Below are 17,809 nucleotides of genomic sequence, written 5' to 3' on the forward strand. Positions count from 1 at the left end.
TCATCATAGCCTGTTATCCTATCCTATATAAATTAGTTTGATATTGTGAGAATAAAGTGGAGGATGGTAGAATAAGCAATTTAGGAATTAAAACTGAATATAAATAAAAAAGCATACATAATCTTCCAAACACCATCTGTGGAATGGAAAAGTATTACCTGGGGAAATGATGGTTTCATGTCAGCTTGAGAGTGAAAGGACTCAGGCTTCTGAAATGATTATCTCATGATATTTCGGGGGGGGGGGGGAATAAATATACAAACTAACTGCTGAACATTTAAGGTTCAAAATGAAGGAATGCAACGTAAATACAATTATTTCTTCTGTATAAAATTGTTATTTTAAGCATATTGTCTGGGAGTGCCCCCCCACACACACTTACCACAGTGGGAGCAGACAAAACCATCCTTCCCTGAGTTGAGAATGTGACGCAGTCTGGTATGAGGGGAAACTCCCAAGAAGCTCAGCAGATCAGGGAACCAAGTCTGGCACTGTCACAGGATGTTGCAGGGCAAACAGTCTTGGTGCAGGCAGTGGTGAAACATCAAGCACACCCACCCAGCACACCAAAGTATTGAAGGGTGTTGGAGATAAGAAGGCAGCAGGCAGGCAGGACTGTATGCAGCAGGCTCCACAGGCCAGGGGCAGGCTTTGGGAAGGCTGATTGTGGCATGGTAGAAGGAATGTCAGGATGAAGAGAGGAGAGATGTCATGGCTTCCTAGGCTGAAATGGTTCTGAAGCTCTGGCCTTTAAGGGTGCACGGGGAGGAGGAAGGAGAAGGGGGCCCTTAGCTAACTTCTCATGGGCCCAGGAACATGACCTCCAAGGAAGGGAGAATGGAAGATCCGTGGGAGGCTCTGACCCAGGGGTGGCTTTAAAAGGTGTTTTGGAGGCAGGCCAAGGGCTAGGCTATGGCCCAGAAGAGATTGAGGACTGTCCTGGAATAAGCAGGGGAGAGGGAATTTGGTGAGACCAAACCTGTTCCCCTCTTTTGCTTTCCTGGAGACCTGCCAAGGAAAAGAAACCCTGGAGGTTTCTTGCTTGGACACATTCCTAGAACCTCCAGATGTCAACACATATATAAAACATTGAGTAGACTGAAACAATATGTTCTTTCACTGCTTTACATCTGACTGAGGCTTAAGGGGCCAGGACAAGGAGAAAGAGGAAGTGAGAACAACCAGGAAAAGGAAATAAAAGAGAGGGATATTTTCCCAAGCTCACTGTTCTTATGGTACCTCCACCTGACATTGTCTGTTGCAGTTGACAAGACAACTACAAGTGTCAGGCAGAGTGGATCTATGACTTAGCTAAGTAAAATATATCATCTAGCAGGGCTTCATTGTACCTAAAGACATCTATATAAAAATAAAGTGTGCATGCTTCTGTGCTAACTAAAAAAAAAGAGAGAAGTTTGTCCTTCAGCTATTTTGTTGTCAGATACTTAGAATAGCTTTCACAGACATCTACTTTTAAACTATTCCAACACATATTAATGGGTTGTTACACCTGAGAACCTGTTGCCAAGGTTCTGTATAGGCTTCCCAACCCTCCCGCCCTGGCGGGGACCCCTGGATTTAAACCTCAACGAAGCCCTTCTCGACCAGTTTGTATGGGGCTTGAGGGACGAAAAACTAGTACAGAAACTCCTGTCCCTCTCCGAGTGCGACCTAACAACGGCAATCGATGTGGCCACCAGCTGGAAGAAGGGCAGATCAGCAGAGCCACGGCTGACAAGACAGGCTGCGGCACACCAGATCAACCCTGAACCATCTACAGAGGACTCAGACGAGGACAAAGCTCTACAAACCGGCTATCGTTCAGCAGGAAGGAAGACCACCCATGCCCCACAGGGCATGAGACACATGTGCAAGCTGCGGGGGCCAGCACGAGCGAAAGACCTGCCGATTCCGGAATGCCACCTGTCGACTCTGCAACAAGGAAGGCCACATCGCCTGTGCCTGCAGATCCACATCCCGAGCACGCGTCCCGCAAAGATCTGCGCACTCCGAAGGCCAGCCAGACTTCGAGACCGACGCTCTCCACGCCCACCCATACCCGGTACAGTAGCTACCCTCACCAGTCAGGCCCTCCAAAATCCGGGTCAATGTAGGGATCGGGGGGGGGGGTGCCCTGCCAAATGGAGGTGGACTCTGGGTCAGCATCATCTATTATAGCAGCAGAGACATTTTTTAAAATCCCCACCAGGCTGAGGCCTCGTCTCAGGGACCCGGGGTTTACCTTAGTGGACTTCCAGAAGAATAAGGTGCCTATCTTGGGAGTGGGCCCGGTCCCAGTCCAATACAAGGGGTTCAAGGGCCAGCTACAAGTGCTAGTGGTCAAGAACCACCTTACAAACCTTTTGGGTGTCGACTGGTTCAAGCCCCTGGGAATAGAGATCAGGGGGGTCAATAAGACTGTCGGAGTGGACTTTAACAAGGTTTGCGAAGAGTTCCCGGCCATTTTCGATGGCACCTTGGGCTGCTACACGGGTCCCCCGGTTACACTACACCTCGACCCCACAGTCCGGCCTATTAGGCTTAAAGCGCGGCGAGTTCCATTCGCGCTCAAGCCTAAAATTGAGGAGGAACTGGATAAACTGATTGCACAGGGAATACTAGAGCCTGTCACCCACGCAACCTGGGAAACTCCCATCGTGACTCCAGTCAAGCCCAGTGGGGAAGTGCGGATTTGTGCAGACTATAAGTTCACCCTCAAAAAGGCTCTTCAGGCCCACGCATACCCTGTGCCCATCGTCAGCCACGTTTTAGCCACCCTAGCCGGCGCAAAATTTTTTGGCAAGTTGGACTTGGCCCAAGCTTACCAACAGCTGCTGGTGGATGAGGCCACGGCCAACGCCCAAACAATTGTGACCAACCGGGGGGCCTTTAGAGTAAAGCGGTTGCAATTTGGCATGAGTATGGCTCCGGGGTTGTTCCAGGAACTCATGGACTCTCTTTTAAAAGGACTTCCCGGAGTCACAACATTCTTCGATGATGTGCTGATTGCGGCAGCGTCGCCTGAAGAATTCGCCGCCCGCCTTAGAGGAGTCCTACGACGTTTTGAAACAGCCGGCCTCAAGGTCAAACGGGAGAAGTGCCTCCTGGGCGTGGATCGGGTGGAATTCCTGGGGTTCTCCATCGATGCCCAGGGGGTCCACCCCTCCGACGCCAAGCTGCGTGCCATCAGAGATGCTCCAGCGCCCACCAACAAGCAAGAACTCCAGGCCTTCCTCGGCCTCCTAAACTTTTATCATGCTTTTCTCCCCCACAAGGCAGCGGTGGCCGAACCCCTGCACTGGCTTCTAGACAAGAACCGACCCTGGGCATGGGGCCGCCAGCACGCTAAAGCCTTCCAGGATATCAAGGGCCTCCTGATGTCCAACTCCGTCCTTGCCCATTTCGACGAGACCCTGCCCTTGGTTTTTGCATGCGACGCATCCCCTTATGGCGTGGGGGCAGTTCTGGGCCACCAACTCCCTGATGGGACTGAAGTCCCTATCGCGTACTACTCGCGGACCCTCTCGTCGGTGGAGTGGAACTACGCCCAAATCGAGAAAGAAGGGTTGGCAGTCGTGGCCGGCGTCAAAAAATTTCATGATTACTTCTACGGCCGGCCCTTTACCCTCTATACGGACCACAAACCCCTCTGGGCCTCTTTGCATCGGACCGGCAGACCCTTCAGGTGTTGTCCCCACGGGTCCTCCGTTGGTCCATTTTTCTAGCCGGCTACACCTACACCCTAGTGCATCGCCCGGGCAAGGCAATGGGCCATGCTGACGCCCTGAGCCGCTTGCCCTTGCCTGACGTGGATCCTGATCCAGCCCCGGCTCATCAGATCCTACTGATGGACATGCTTCCGGACAGGCCATTGCTCGCCCACGATGTTGCTGCCCGCTCCGCTCGTGATCCAGTCCTCTCCCGTGTCTTGGACTGGGTGGGGAGGGGGTGGCCCAAGGGCTCGACTGGGCCGGAATTTATTCCGTTTGCAGCCCGGAAAGACGAACTATCCACCCACAAAGGCTTCCTACTATGGGGCAACAGAGTCGTCATCCCCAAACCCTTGCAAGACCAAGTACTGAGAGCCCTGCACGAGGCACACCCGGGCATAGTCCGCATGAAGGCTCTCGCACGGAGCTATGTCTGGTGGCCCGGCCTCGATGCAGAAATTGAGGCTTGGGTTAAAAGGTGCCCGACATGCCAGGTATCAAGGCCTGACCCCCCACGTGGCCCAGTGCAATCATGGGAATCCACCAAAACCCCCTGGTCAAGAATGCATATGGACTTTGCTGGCCCCTTCCATGGGCGGACTCTACTTATACTAGTGGATTCATACTCCAAGTGGTTGGAGGTGGTCCAGGTGCCCTCGCCATCGTCGCAGGCGACCATCACAGCTCTGAGGGCCATCTTTGCAACCCACGGGTTGCCGGAGACCATCGTCACCGACAATGGCACAGCATTCACGTCCGCAGTGTTCCAGGACTTCTTGGCCAGGAACCTCATCAGGCACATTCACTCTGCCCCATTTCATCCAGCCACCAACGGCCAGGCAGAGCGGATGGTGCGCACGGCAAAGGAGGCCTTGAACCGTCTGGGCCCCTCAGACTGGCCAAAAGACATGGCGTGTTTCCTAATGGCCTACCGGACCACACCCACCGCCTCCACAGGTCGCAGTCCAGCCGAACTCCTCATGGGCCACCGCATCACCACCCTGCTGGACAAGCTGCACCCTGACCAAGCCCGAGACAGGCGACCGGCGCCAGAACACCTTAAAGCCCCCAGAGGGTTCTACCCAGGTGAGACAGTGTGGGCACGGAACTATGCCACCACTGGCCCCGCCTGGCTCCCTGGAAAGGTGGACCACGTCACCGGACCGGTCTCCTATGCAGTGGCCTTGGAGGGTGGACATCTCCTGAGGCGACACATCGACCAACTCCGAGGTCGCCTGCCTGCCGGGGAGCCAAGGTCAGAGGCTCCAGATCCGGACAACGTAAGTCCCCGAGAGCCTGATACAGAACAGGGTTCCGTGGAGCCCGCTTCAGCCCAACAGGAGGAGACCCCCGACCGCGCAGCTGAACCCAGGTCTCCCGAGGCCGCCATCCCAGATGTCTCCAGCTCTGCAGCCGCGGAACCACCAACGAGTCGGAACGCCCAGTCCCCTCGGAGCTCCGACGCTCGACACGAGACCGCCGCCCTCCGGCATATCTCCAGGACTATGTCACCTGATAGCTGGAACTATGGGGGGAGGGGTGTTGTGTCCTAGGCTCAAATGGGAGAACTGTTACTTTTGGAGGGAACTGTTACTTTTGGAGGGAAGCTGAACAAGCCAAAGCTTGTACTCCACACCAGGGTTCCAGAGAAGGCCTAAGCGTGCCCAATCAGGGGAAGGATTGAAACATAAGTAGCCAATCAACATCTAGGCTCATACTGTACCCTGATAGGCCCTTAGGGCCCTGTAAATAGCCAATCCATGTACATAGTTAAGGACCAATCAGAAGGGGGCAAGAATTGTATAAAGGAGCGGGAAGTTTGAATAGAGCTCAGTCTGTGTGTGTGTTCCTGAAGTAAAGCTTGCTGAAATCACTCTCCGACTGTGGTCTCTTACTGCGCCGACCCCAGTACTTTACAGGGCCCAAGTCTAAATTTCTTGTTGCAATCTTTGCTAGCCTTTACCTGGGACCAGCAGTACAGAAAATTATCTTCCTTTTAGTTGATGCAGACTTTCATATCACTGCATGGCTTCATTGTTTGCATTGACTGCTACAACAATTCAAGCTAGAGTTATGCTTGGGACCTAACATTTTGCAGCCTGATATGTGTCTTTGATCCTTATTAATTTTATTGTTATTCTCTCATTATTTTATGTATTTTTAATTTAACACAATTGTAACAGTCTTTGATCATATGCTGCAAAAATTATCATTACTGTTTAGTTGATGCCTTGACCTGGATGGCCCAGACTAGTCCAAATTCATCTGATCTCAGAAGTTAAGCATTGGCCCTAGTTAGTACTTGGATGGGAGGGAAGTCCAGGGTTGCGACAGGGGAAGGCAATGGCAGATCACCTCTTTCCAGCTCTTGTCTTGAAAACCGTATGGTCGTTGTAACATAATGCTACTTTACCCTTCTATTTTGGTCACAAGTAGAGCCTACAGCTTTGGCATGTCACTTCTCAGTTTACATTGAAAAGATCTGAAGTGTTTTTTTTTAAACTAAAACAAAAAAAACAAAAACAAAACCCTGCAGCTTATTCTCATTGCTGCCAGTACAGAGGGCTTCCATAGAGACCATTAGAATGTGGCAAGAGAGTTTTATGCACTGCTGGTCTTCTAGAGGCCCACTGAAATCGATGTGACCCTTTCTCAGATAGTGTTGAGATTTAAACTTACTTTATTCCTTTAAGCTGTTTAGGGAAATTGCCTCATATTCACTGATGTAGCTTTCATCTTCAAGAATGATCTGTATTCTACCCACGTTGTACCTCTGTTTAAATTTTCAACCATTTCAAGCACTTCAAGAATACCTTTCTTTGTAAAGCTCCATTTGAGGGTGAAACCTATTTATCAAAGTCCCCTGAGTTGTCTGTGAAATTGAGGTGAGATGAAGTCACCATGAGTTTGTAGACATGAAGTGCAAGGGCCCTCTTGCAAGCCATGAATTCCCTTCCTCTTTTCAGATAAATCAGGAAACACTATCAATTCCAGGAGGACTGTTTCACATTTACTAAACATTCCTGGAAGGAGAAGATAACCACTACAGTGTGCTGAACTACTAAACTTCTTGTTGATTCATTCTTTCTCCTAAGTTCAATTGTGCCTTGCGGCACGTAATACCTATGCCAATCTAAAAGGTTTTAGAATAGGCCACTTATTTGAACAATGCTGACTGTGCAAGTTCTTTGTGAAATTTCTGGCTGAACACAACATAAGCCCACAAAAGTGCTTCTTCCCCAGCATTCACCAAGACCCCCCATCCTTTTTAATGCAAACTAGGACTTTAGTGGTTGCTGATTTCAGTATGCATTGGCTCCATTTGCTATCTTGTTGACTTTTATGAAGCAGCTGGTGTGGGAACATAATTTGGAAGCAATATTTGCTCCTACTTTCACTATTTTTATCTTTACAAATTAACAAGCGCTCATCAATTCATAATTCTCCAGAGGTAGACTGTTACCTGAATATAATCAAAGTTTTCAGTTTTGAAATTAAAGACTTCCCATCACTTTTTGCCACCAAAAAGAAATGTGCTTATACCCAAGAAGAGAACAGTCAGTGATTGTGTTATAGCAATGAAACACATTCAGTACTGATATGTAAAATATACTCTTGCTTGTAGAAAAAGAAAGCCTATGCCCATTTTCTTAAGACAATTTCTTTTTAAAAGAATTCCCTCTAAGAAATTTCAGAAAGCTGAGTCCTAATGCAGATGAACAAGGGCAAGAACTGCAGGAAATCTGTCAGCCTTCTGTAGAGAGTGTTGAGTTGTTATTCACCCCTCTGTTATCTGAACTGGTCCAACTACCTGGGAAAAGAGGGCCACACTTCATAAAAGACTTCAACCCCATTTGCCCTTAACTTGCTTGGAAACTGTACACATGCATTGAAATTCTTGAGATGGCAGCTCTGTCTCTAGAGACAGAAACCCATAAGAAAGGAAGGAGAAAGAAACTGGGAAGAATTAGTTCAACTCCTCCCTCTCACACATGCACACTAGTTGAGGTGAACCCAAGGTCATCTTTTCTTGGCTATGCCAGAAACACCCCCATTCCCTTACTGGAATTTCTCAGGTGCTGCTGGCTGTTACTCTATTTATAATCTGGTTTGTACTGAATGAGTTAAAATGAATTTTTTTCACTTTAAATCCAGCCTCATTAGTACCTCTGTTGAAGTCCAAGTCCAGCAGTGGCAGATAAAAGAGCCTCAGCTGTGTGCTTCAGGGGATAAGATCCATAACAATGCCTGTGTGGTGACTCTTAGTGTGAACTTTCTCATCCAGTACCATAATACACATTACACCTGATCTTAACCAAAAGGCCAAGAAGAAGCAATATATATATATATATATATATATATATATATATATATATATATATATATATATATATATATATATATACACAAACAGAGAGAGTACCATAATAGTAGAACTCATAGGGAGCCAATGAAATTGATGTACAGTAGATTCAGGATGGATCAAAATAAATACTTTTTCACTCAAAAATGAATTGGCTTGTAATTTAACCCATTTTAAAGGAATTAAGCAAATTCATTGGGATCAACCCCTCAATAGCTATTTGCCATGTTGACAAAATGGAATCTCTATGTTGAGAGGCAGTAATCCGCTGAATAACTGTGCTGAGGGGGGACCTTTATACCTTGTTTTTAGGTCTTCTAAGGGAATCTGATTGGCCACTGTATGTGAATCAGGATGTAGGAACGGAGACATAGCATGGCTACTCATGACTTTATGCAACTGAAGTGTATAGTAATGTATATCTTCCATTAAAAATCAAATCTGGATAAACATTTCCAGGTGTCATTTTGTAGAACATAAGAATATAAGAGAAGCCATGTTGGATCAGGCCAATGGCCCATCCAGTCTAACACTCTGTGTCACACAGTGGCCAATATATGTGTGTGGGATCTGTGTGCAGCGGGGAAAGAACTCTCCACTGCATGCAAACCCTGGCTGGAGGTTCAGGAGCTTTGCTCCTGTGAGCACCTGCTGAATTGAAGCCCTGAATGTTACAAATATCAAACAAATATGTTTGCATTTTTCCATTGGCCAGGCTGTGAATAATAAAATGACCTGAATGCTTGTCAATATTCCATAGCATATCTCTGATTTTTCCTTACTGCACCAGTTGTGATTACCAATGTATGTCCAGAAACTACTAAACTAATATTTTGTTTCAAACCAACAAAAGAAATAAACTCTATTGTGTGAATCATGAAACACTGATCCTTGGAAACCAAAACCAAATGAATCATGAAATAGGTTTGTACTGATTTAACACCATCTAACTTTTGCCTAGTTTTGAAAAGTGTCATGTGGTAAAATGTGGACAGCTTCCCCCCTCCCCCCACCCACAACCAGTATCATTCTCTTTTATTAATACTGATGTTTGTGAGCACTAAACATATGCTGATTCTCCAGGGTTAGATATTCCGAATTTTTCCTTGTATAACTGTTGTTTGTCATTGTAATCTCCTATTGTGCCTATGAGCAACACTTAAATTAATATTTATAGTAGCTTTTTAAAAAGTAGACTAATTAGAAACTGTCACATTGTCTTCTGTTAATGTATTCCCTTACACAGCTTGAGATTGCAGGGAATGTTAATGGGCACTGAAAACTGCAGACTTTGTGCTTTTAGAAAAATCAAACTGCAATGATTAGGAATGGGTACTAACCGGCTCATGAAATAAAGTTAGTCATGAATTTTGGCCAGTCTGTGGTTCACTAAGTGATGTTTGTGGAAGGGTGACCGGCAAGAACATTCCACAAACTGTGGTGCTGTTCTTTCTGGTTCAGAGTGGTTTGTGAATTTTCAGATGGACTGTCTATGCTCAATTAAACTCCAAGGCAACGGGGATTGGGGTGGGGTGGAATTCTTCAGTCTTGGAAACACCAATAGGAGCCTTCTAAAGCTTAGCAGGCACTGCTGGCTGCTAATAGCAGCTTTTCTATTCTGCTCTCTGGGATCAGAAAGCTATATATAACTCATCTCTGCTCCACACATTTTCATCTGTTGGCTGTTCACAGTTATACAGTGATGCAGGGAACTTGTTAAAAGCCAACTAGCAGAGCATATTCATTTATTCTCTCCTGATTGTGAACTTCTCTCCCTGCTGGAAGTTGTGTGCTAAGTGGACTCAGAGTCTGAACCATCCTGTCTCTCTGTTCATGCCAAGTAGCGGAACTTAGCAACTGGGTGAGAATTCACTTTTGTACCCTCCTGATTGCAAACTCTTCTGTCCTGGAGTTTGGATGTTAGGTGGGCTCAGGGCTTTGAGTCAACCCTGTCTCTCTGCTCACACAGGATGCTTTGACTGAGGACCCATGGTTTATACTCACCTGACTGTGAACTCCTCTCCCCTGCTGCGATTTGGGTGTTAGATGGACTCAGGGATCATGGCCATACAAGAGAGGTCAGGGCAGATGACAGCCTTGTGTGACCAGTACTGCAGGGGATTGTCGTTGGCAGTCTAAAGGACTTGGTAAGGTCCTCCTTACTATCAACTCTGCCAAATCCTCTGCAAACACACACCTGGAATCCCCACTGCTGCTGACCTCCCACTTCACTACTGACAAGCCATGGCCTGCACGTAGGAGTAGGCGAGGTAGGCAGCTGCCTACAGGCTGCCTTCAGGTACCGCTCTTGGCTTCTCAGGTCAAAGACACAGGAACCTGAGAGCAGTGGGATGGCATGCCAGTGTGTGCTCTCCTCCAAGCATCTTGCAGCAGAAGCAGCCTTGGAGTGAGGCAGAACAACCTCGCCACCCAGGTGAACAAAAGAGGTAGCACAGCCTTGCTCCAGCTTCCTTCCCTGTGAGGGGAGGCAGATGGTGCGGCCTTGGTTCAAAGCTGCCTCCCCTTGCCTCAGAGTGAAGCACAGCAGCCCTGCCACCCCTTTCACCTGCCTGGGACCCAGGCAGATGAAAGAGGCAACGTGTCCTTGCTCTGACTCTCATGGGGGGCACAGAAGGGGGCGCAGGCATGGGGGTGACCTGAGATGGCAAAAAACCAGTGCTGCCCCTGTGACAACCAGTACTGGAACTTCTTACAACCAGTAGTGGAATTCTCCCTGGTTGGGCTATATGAGGCAGAGGTGCTGGGTTGCAGCTACTCCTTCTCCTCCTCCTCTTCCACCTGCTCTTCCCTGTGGCCACATCAGTTGGCCTGTAGCCTCTGCAGTCTTTGCAGAGCTCATGCTTCCATTGCAATAGGTCTACATTCAGGAAAGCAAAGCATCCTTTATCCAGTGTCTATTCAGGCCAGTTTATACTCTCTGTTATTGCAGAGAGGATGCAGTGTGGTAGTGACACTCTGATCCATGAGAGAACGGCTGGCTCCAATGCAGAGACCAGTGCCTAGTCCATCCCTCTAATCAGGAGGATGATTTGCCCCAGGCTAGCTGTCTGTACACAGAGTGGTGTTCTGGAAGGGCTTGAAGACCACACCATTTGGAAGAGGATCACCAATCATTGGAGTTGATGCTGAGCTTCTTTTCCCCATGCAGGATGGTCATGGAGGCAATGAGATTCTGAACCAAGCTCTTCTCCTACACCAAACATCTAATCATGGCTTGGTGGAGTTCTTTATCCCCTTCCCCCTGCCTCTCATGCAGCAGATGAGCAGACTTGATACTGCAGCAGGCAGGCACTAGCAGGTGTTGAGCAAGGACCAAATCTCAAGGAGCACAGTGTCCCCTATGGCCTTGAGAGTGCTCCACAGCCCAAGAGCATCCTTTACCTCTAGGAGAAGCATGAGTGCCAGGCAGGTGATGCCCTTGAAGCGCACACATTTCACCTTTGCCAGCATATGTTGGCACTAGCATCTGTGACCATGTAGCCATGGACTATGTTGCCACCACCCATCTAGTCCCTCAAGCTACTCTGCATCACATGGCAGCAATATTTTGAGTTGTGTGGTCTGCATCCACCCCCTACACCTGGAGTAGAACCATTTTGTAGCCCAGTGGCAGGACCATCTTCTTATGGGACCTGGGCATACCACATCAGTCTTGCTGGCTGCTCCAGAAAAATCATAGTTCTGCTTTGTGTTCTGGAGAGCTTAACCTTGGCCATCACCACTGCAGCTGGTGAAAGCCTACATCCTCCATAAGGGAGAAGGATTGGCCATCCACTACAATCATATTGCTACCACCCATGTGAATGACTGCTCTCTGGGCTCTCCTTGTAACCTTTTTGACCTCTTGGAGGGTGGCCTATCTTGATGTCCTACATAGGGGTGTGCAAAACAAAACAAAACAAAATTAGAAAAAAAAATCAGATTTGGGGGTGTTCAGGGCTTAAAAATTCAGTGGGTTGAATATCTCCTGATAGCAGATTCAGTAGCCAAATCTGATATGAGAAATATTCAGTTATCCCGAATTTATGGCCCCATTATACCCTTGGACTATTGAAGTCAATGGCAAAATAGGATAAATTGAATGGTGGCTTGGGGGAAGGGGTTTGAGATAGAAACTCCAAATTTGCAGGACAGCTTCAGGAGCATATTCTGCACAGAACCCCCATGTTTCTAAAAGATTGGACCAGGGGGTCGAATTCTAAGGGCAACCAAAGAGGGTGCTCTCATTTCACCATTGTTCCCTATGGGTTACTGAAGTCAAGACAAAACATATGGTAATCTAAGGGCTCTGGGGAGGAGGGGGTTTGAGGGAGAGACTCTGCATTTGCAGGGCAGCTGCAGGAGCCAGTCCCCCACAGAACCCCCAAGTTCCAAAAAGTTTAGACCAGGGGGTCCAATTCTGGGAGTACCCAAAGAAGGTGCCCCCATTCTCCATGCTTTCCTATGGCAGGGGGGAAAGGTGTCAATTTCCCCATGGTAGGAAAATTGACACTGGGGAGGAGGGGGGTTGCGGGAAAGGCACCAAATTTGCAGTGTAGCTGCAGGAACCTGTCTCCCAAGGAACCCCCAAGTTCCAAAAAAGGTTGAACCAGAGCAATCTGTTTTACTGCAACATCATTTCAGAAACAGACTGGAATCTCCTCCCTTCTATTAACCAGTCTGGAATAGGAGAGGAGGGCAAGGTTAATAGAAGAGAGGATATTCCATTCATTCCATAGTATCCTGTAACTGCAGCTGTCTTTTCCAGAAGAGAGCACTGGGGTGACATTTTTAAGGGCACGTAATTGGGACCCCATAAATGTAATCTTCCCCCAGTTTGGAGATATTGTAGAGGAGTGAGTGTCAGGCTGAGGTTCCCTCTGCATTTGGTGTGTGTAGTTTACAGGGGGTCCATTCTATGCATGTTTGAACCTGTGCTTGACATTTTCCCCCAAAGCACTTTCCTGGCTTGATCTAAGTCTTGATCTTTCCTGGCTTGATGTTAGTCTTGTTGGGTTTGCAGTACCACAGTGGCACTGGTTCTGCTGGGCTTATAAAAATGCCCCCACCTTCAGTCCCTTTTGCAGAGGTTCCTGAGGACTTTGATTCTGTTTTGCAGAGCTTCTATTGCCCCTGCACTTGGTAACAATGGAAAACAGGGGCACCTTCTTTGGGGGCTGTAACTTGGACCTCATAAATCCAATCTTCACCAGTCATCCAGACATCCAGACAGTTTAGTGTCTCTAGCATGCTGGAGAGGGGGCAATCTACTACATCACATACCAAACCACTTCATCTAGTGTCAAAAAAGTTTGTGACAGCTTGTGATTCACAAAAGGGGCATGCCACAAACCAAACCATATTTTCTCAGTTTGTGCCCATCTCTAGCAGTGACCATCTTTGTGGAATATATTTCAGTTCAATATTCTTCTTATTTTTAAATTAAGTTTTGGGTCAAGAACAGGTGACAGTAATTTGTTAGGCATTCTTGATTACTCTATTTAAAAAATTGTTAATATATGGAGTGAACATAAGAACATAAGAGAAGCCATGTTGGATCAGGCCAACGGCCCATCAAGTCCAACACTCTGTGTCACACAGTGGCAAAAAATGTTATATACACACATACACTGTGGCTAATAGCCACTGATGGACCTGTGCTCCATATTTTTATCTAAACCCCTCTTGAAGGTGGCTATACTTGTGGCCGCCACCACCTCCTGTGGCAGTGAATTCCACATGTTAATCACCCTTTGGGTGAAGAAGTACTTCCTTTTATCCGTTTTAACCTGTCTGCTCAGCAATTTCATCGAATGCCCACGAGTTCTTGTATTGTGAGAAAGGGAGAAAAGTACTTCTTTCTCTACTTTCTCCATTCCATGCATTATCTTGTAAACCTCTATCATGTCACCCCGCAGTCGACGTTTCTCCAAGCTAAAGAGTCCCAAGCGTTTCAACCTTTCTTCATAGGGAAAGTGCTCCAGCCCTTTAATCATTCTAGTTGCCCTTCTCTGCACCTTCTCTAAAGCTATAATATCCTTTTTGAGGTGCGGCGACCAGAACTGCACACAGTACTCCAAATGAGACCGCACCATCGATTTATACAGGGGCATTATGATACTGGCTGATTTGTTTTCAATTCCCTTCCTAATAATTCCCAGCATGGCATTGGCCTTTTTTATTGCAAACGCACACTGTCTTGACACTTTCAGTGAGTTATCTATCATGACCCCAAGATCTCTCTCTTGATCAGTCTCTGCCAGTTCACACCCCATCAACTTGTATTTGTAGCTGGGATTCTTAGCCCCAATGTGCATTACTTTGCACTTGGCCACATTGAACCGCATCTGCCACATTGACGCCCACTCACCCAGCCTCAACAGATCCCTTTGGAGTTCCTCACAATCCTCTCTGGTTCTCACCACCCTGAACAATTTAGTGTCATCCGCAAACTTGGCCACTTCACTGCTCACTCCCAACTCTAAATCATTTATGAACAAGTTAAAGAGCATGGGACCCAGTACTGAGCCCTGTGGCACCCCACTGCTTACCGTCCTCCACTGCGAAGACTGCCCATTTATACTCACTCTCTGCTTCCTATTACTCAGCCAATTTTTTTTAACCAAACTGTTCAATTTTTTTTAACCAAACTGATATACTTTCTTTTCTCAAACTGATATACATATTTTACTGACATCTGAAATGTATTTTGATTTTTCTTACAATGAAGATCAAGTCATCTGCAGATGCCCTCAATTTATGTTGTTCACCTTTAACCAGCTCACCCCTAATATTTGGATCTTCTCTTATTTGTTCAAAATCTCCAAACATAAAATAAACAAAAGCGGTGATAATGGACAGCCTTGTCTTGTACCTTTCTGAATTGGTTCTGATAATTCACCATTCACCATCACCTTTAGTCTTTGAGAAGAGTATATCAACTGTATCATTTTCAAAAAGTTCTCGCCACATTCCATACTATTCAATTGTTGTCATAAACTGCCAACAAACATTGTCAAAGGCCTTCTCTGTATCTAAAGCAAAAACAAAGAGGAAGCCATGCACGAAGACACTGGAAAAAGAAAGCACAAGGCTCACGGCTCCAACACACTGCAAGATTTATAGAACGGAAAAACAGTTGCAAATAAATCACATTTGACTCGCATCACAGTTGCAATAGCAAAACATGAACTTGAAACAATGAAAACTGACTTGAGACAGAGTGCAGTGGTTTCATGTAGGCTGTGTCTTGGTCGTTAGTTCTTAAAGAGTCCAAGCTCAACTTTCTCCAGCAGCCATGAAAATGAAATTTCTTGGACTGCAAGTCCTGAACAATGAAAGGTGAGTCCCAAAAAGAGATAAGAAGCTCAACGGTGGACCTGTAAACAAAGACCATTTCTCAGATGACTGCCTCGTCAGGCATTAATCCGTCAGGTGAGGACCTTCTTGCAAAAGAAAATGTATGATTTATCATTTATAACTTACAACTTAAGTGCAAAGCGGCTTGAGAATATAAACTTTAAAAACAATGGTTGCACAGAATAAGCTTACCATACATAGCAATCACAGTTGTTCATCGAGTCAGTCAAAGTGCTGGCACTTCCGGAAGCCCAGGAAGAGTTCCTGGGAGTGCTCACAATCTTAAAGAGCTAATTAGCATCACCTATATCTATACCAATCATGTTACATTAAAATGAAGTCATTTCACATGCAAAAAATGCCTCTAATTCAATTAAAAACACAGTTTTAGTCAAACTTTATTATATACGAATTTTATTATTAAAAAACCCAAAAATGGGGACCAAAATTTCATGCAAAGAAACACACCAAATCCAAACTATTTTTAAGACCTTCAGGTGCTACAGCCCCTAGTTTGAATGTCCAGAAGGATTCATCTTTCAAGATACCCTTCCATGCAGTCAAACCATCCAAATGATCAGGCACCTTATAGATAGCACAAAAACGGAAATCATCTGTGCTATGCCTGGCCGACTGGAAATGATTAATGAGTGGAGCATCTGGGACCAACAAACGAACCTTCGATTTGTACTCCAACACATGGGTCCTGAGGGACCTGATGGTGCTGCCCACATAGACCTTGAGGCACCCACAGACCAGACAGTACACCACCCCCCGCGATTGACATGTGGCTTTGTAAAATTCTGCAGGTAAACCATCTGGACCATGTGATTTGCCATTTTTTTGAAAGGTTATTGCTTCAAACACTTCTCTTATCATTATTGGCTCATTTAAAATTTTTCATTGATCATCTGTGAATTTGCTAAGATTATTCTGTTTAAGATAGTCTTCTAGATCTTCCTTTGAAACCTGTTTATTTTCATATAGCATTTTGTAAAATTGTTCCACAATTTGAAGTATCTCCTGTCTTTGAAAGTTTTCTTTATTACTTTCATCTCTCAATGCTGTTATTACTCGCTTCACATTTTCTTTTCTCAGTCTACACACCAACAATCTCCCAGGTTTATTAGCATGTTCAAAATAATTTTGTTTTGCAAATTTTAATTTTTTCTCTACTTTTTCCACCAATAATAAGTTAAGCTGATGCTGTGTCTTTTTTATTTTGTCCTTAAACTCTTGTTTTGTTGGGTGTAATTTTAGATTCTTATCTGCTTCTTCTGCTTGCACCATTAGCCTTTGAAAGTTCTCAGATCTTTCCTTCTTATTCTTGGCATTGAATCTAATTGCCAGCCCCCTAAAATATGCTTTAGCTGAATCCCATACTACCTGTATCTTCACCTCCTATGTTATATTTTGTTTGAAAAAAAATCATTTCTTCTTTTGCTTCTTGGAGGAAGTTTTTATCTTTTAGGATTTGAGTGTTTAACTTCCAGTTTCTTCTTTGTATTCCCTTAAGTTTTATAATTACTGGACTATGGTCAGATACGATACCACTCTAGGTTGAATCCCCACCTCTGTTAATTCCTTCATCAGACCTGTAGACAACCAGCACATAACAATTCTTGACCATGACTGATGACTACATGAATAATAAGTAAAATCTCTTGATTTTGGGTACCTTGTCCTTCATGCATCTACTAGTTCCAGTTCTTCAGTTTATTTTTTTTTTTTTTAAAAAAACTTGTTGGTAACTGTAGTCCTTTGGATTTAATTTATGCAGCTTCCTGTCCAATTGTTTGTCAAAGACCACTATAGAGCCACCAAGTAAACAATATTCTGAATTATCTAAGCTTGTTAGTATGAGATGTAGTTCATTAAAAAAAATTGATGGTCATTTGGAGCATAAATGTTTGATAAGATTTTTCTACCCTCCATGGTAATTTCCACCAATAAGATTCTTCCATCTTCTGTGGCAAAGCAGAATTATGGATTAAATTTATCTTTTACATATGATGCCATGCCCCTCTTCTTTTTATTCAAATCTGTTGCAACAAATAAATTGCCAAGTTTTTTGTTCTTCAACAAATGTTGATCTTTTGTCAATATATGAGTTTCTTGTAAACAAATAATATCAGTTTCCAATTTTGCTAAATATTTAAAGATTTTCCTTCTCTTTACAGGAGAATTAAGTCTATTCACGTTCGTAGAAACTATTGATGCCATTATCGATCTTTTTTATCACTATCTTTTTTTATCTTTATCTCTTTTGATCCATAGTTGTGTTTGGTATTTTTTTGCATCGCTTGGATCTTCTTCCTCTGAGCTTTCTTCTTCCCCATTTTCCTGCCTTCTTTTCTCTTCTTTCTTCCCAAATTTA

This window comes from Heteronotia binoei, chromosome 4, assembly GCF_032191835.1.
Source record: "Heteronotia binoei isolate CCM8104 ecotype False Entrance Well chromosome 4, APGP_CSIRO_Hbin_v1, whole genome shotgun sequence".
Taxonomy (NCBI): domain Eukaryota; kingdom Metazoa; phylum Chordata; class Lepidosauria; order Squamata; family Gekkonidae; genus Heteronotia; species Heteronotia binoei.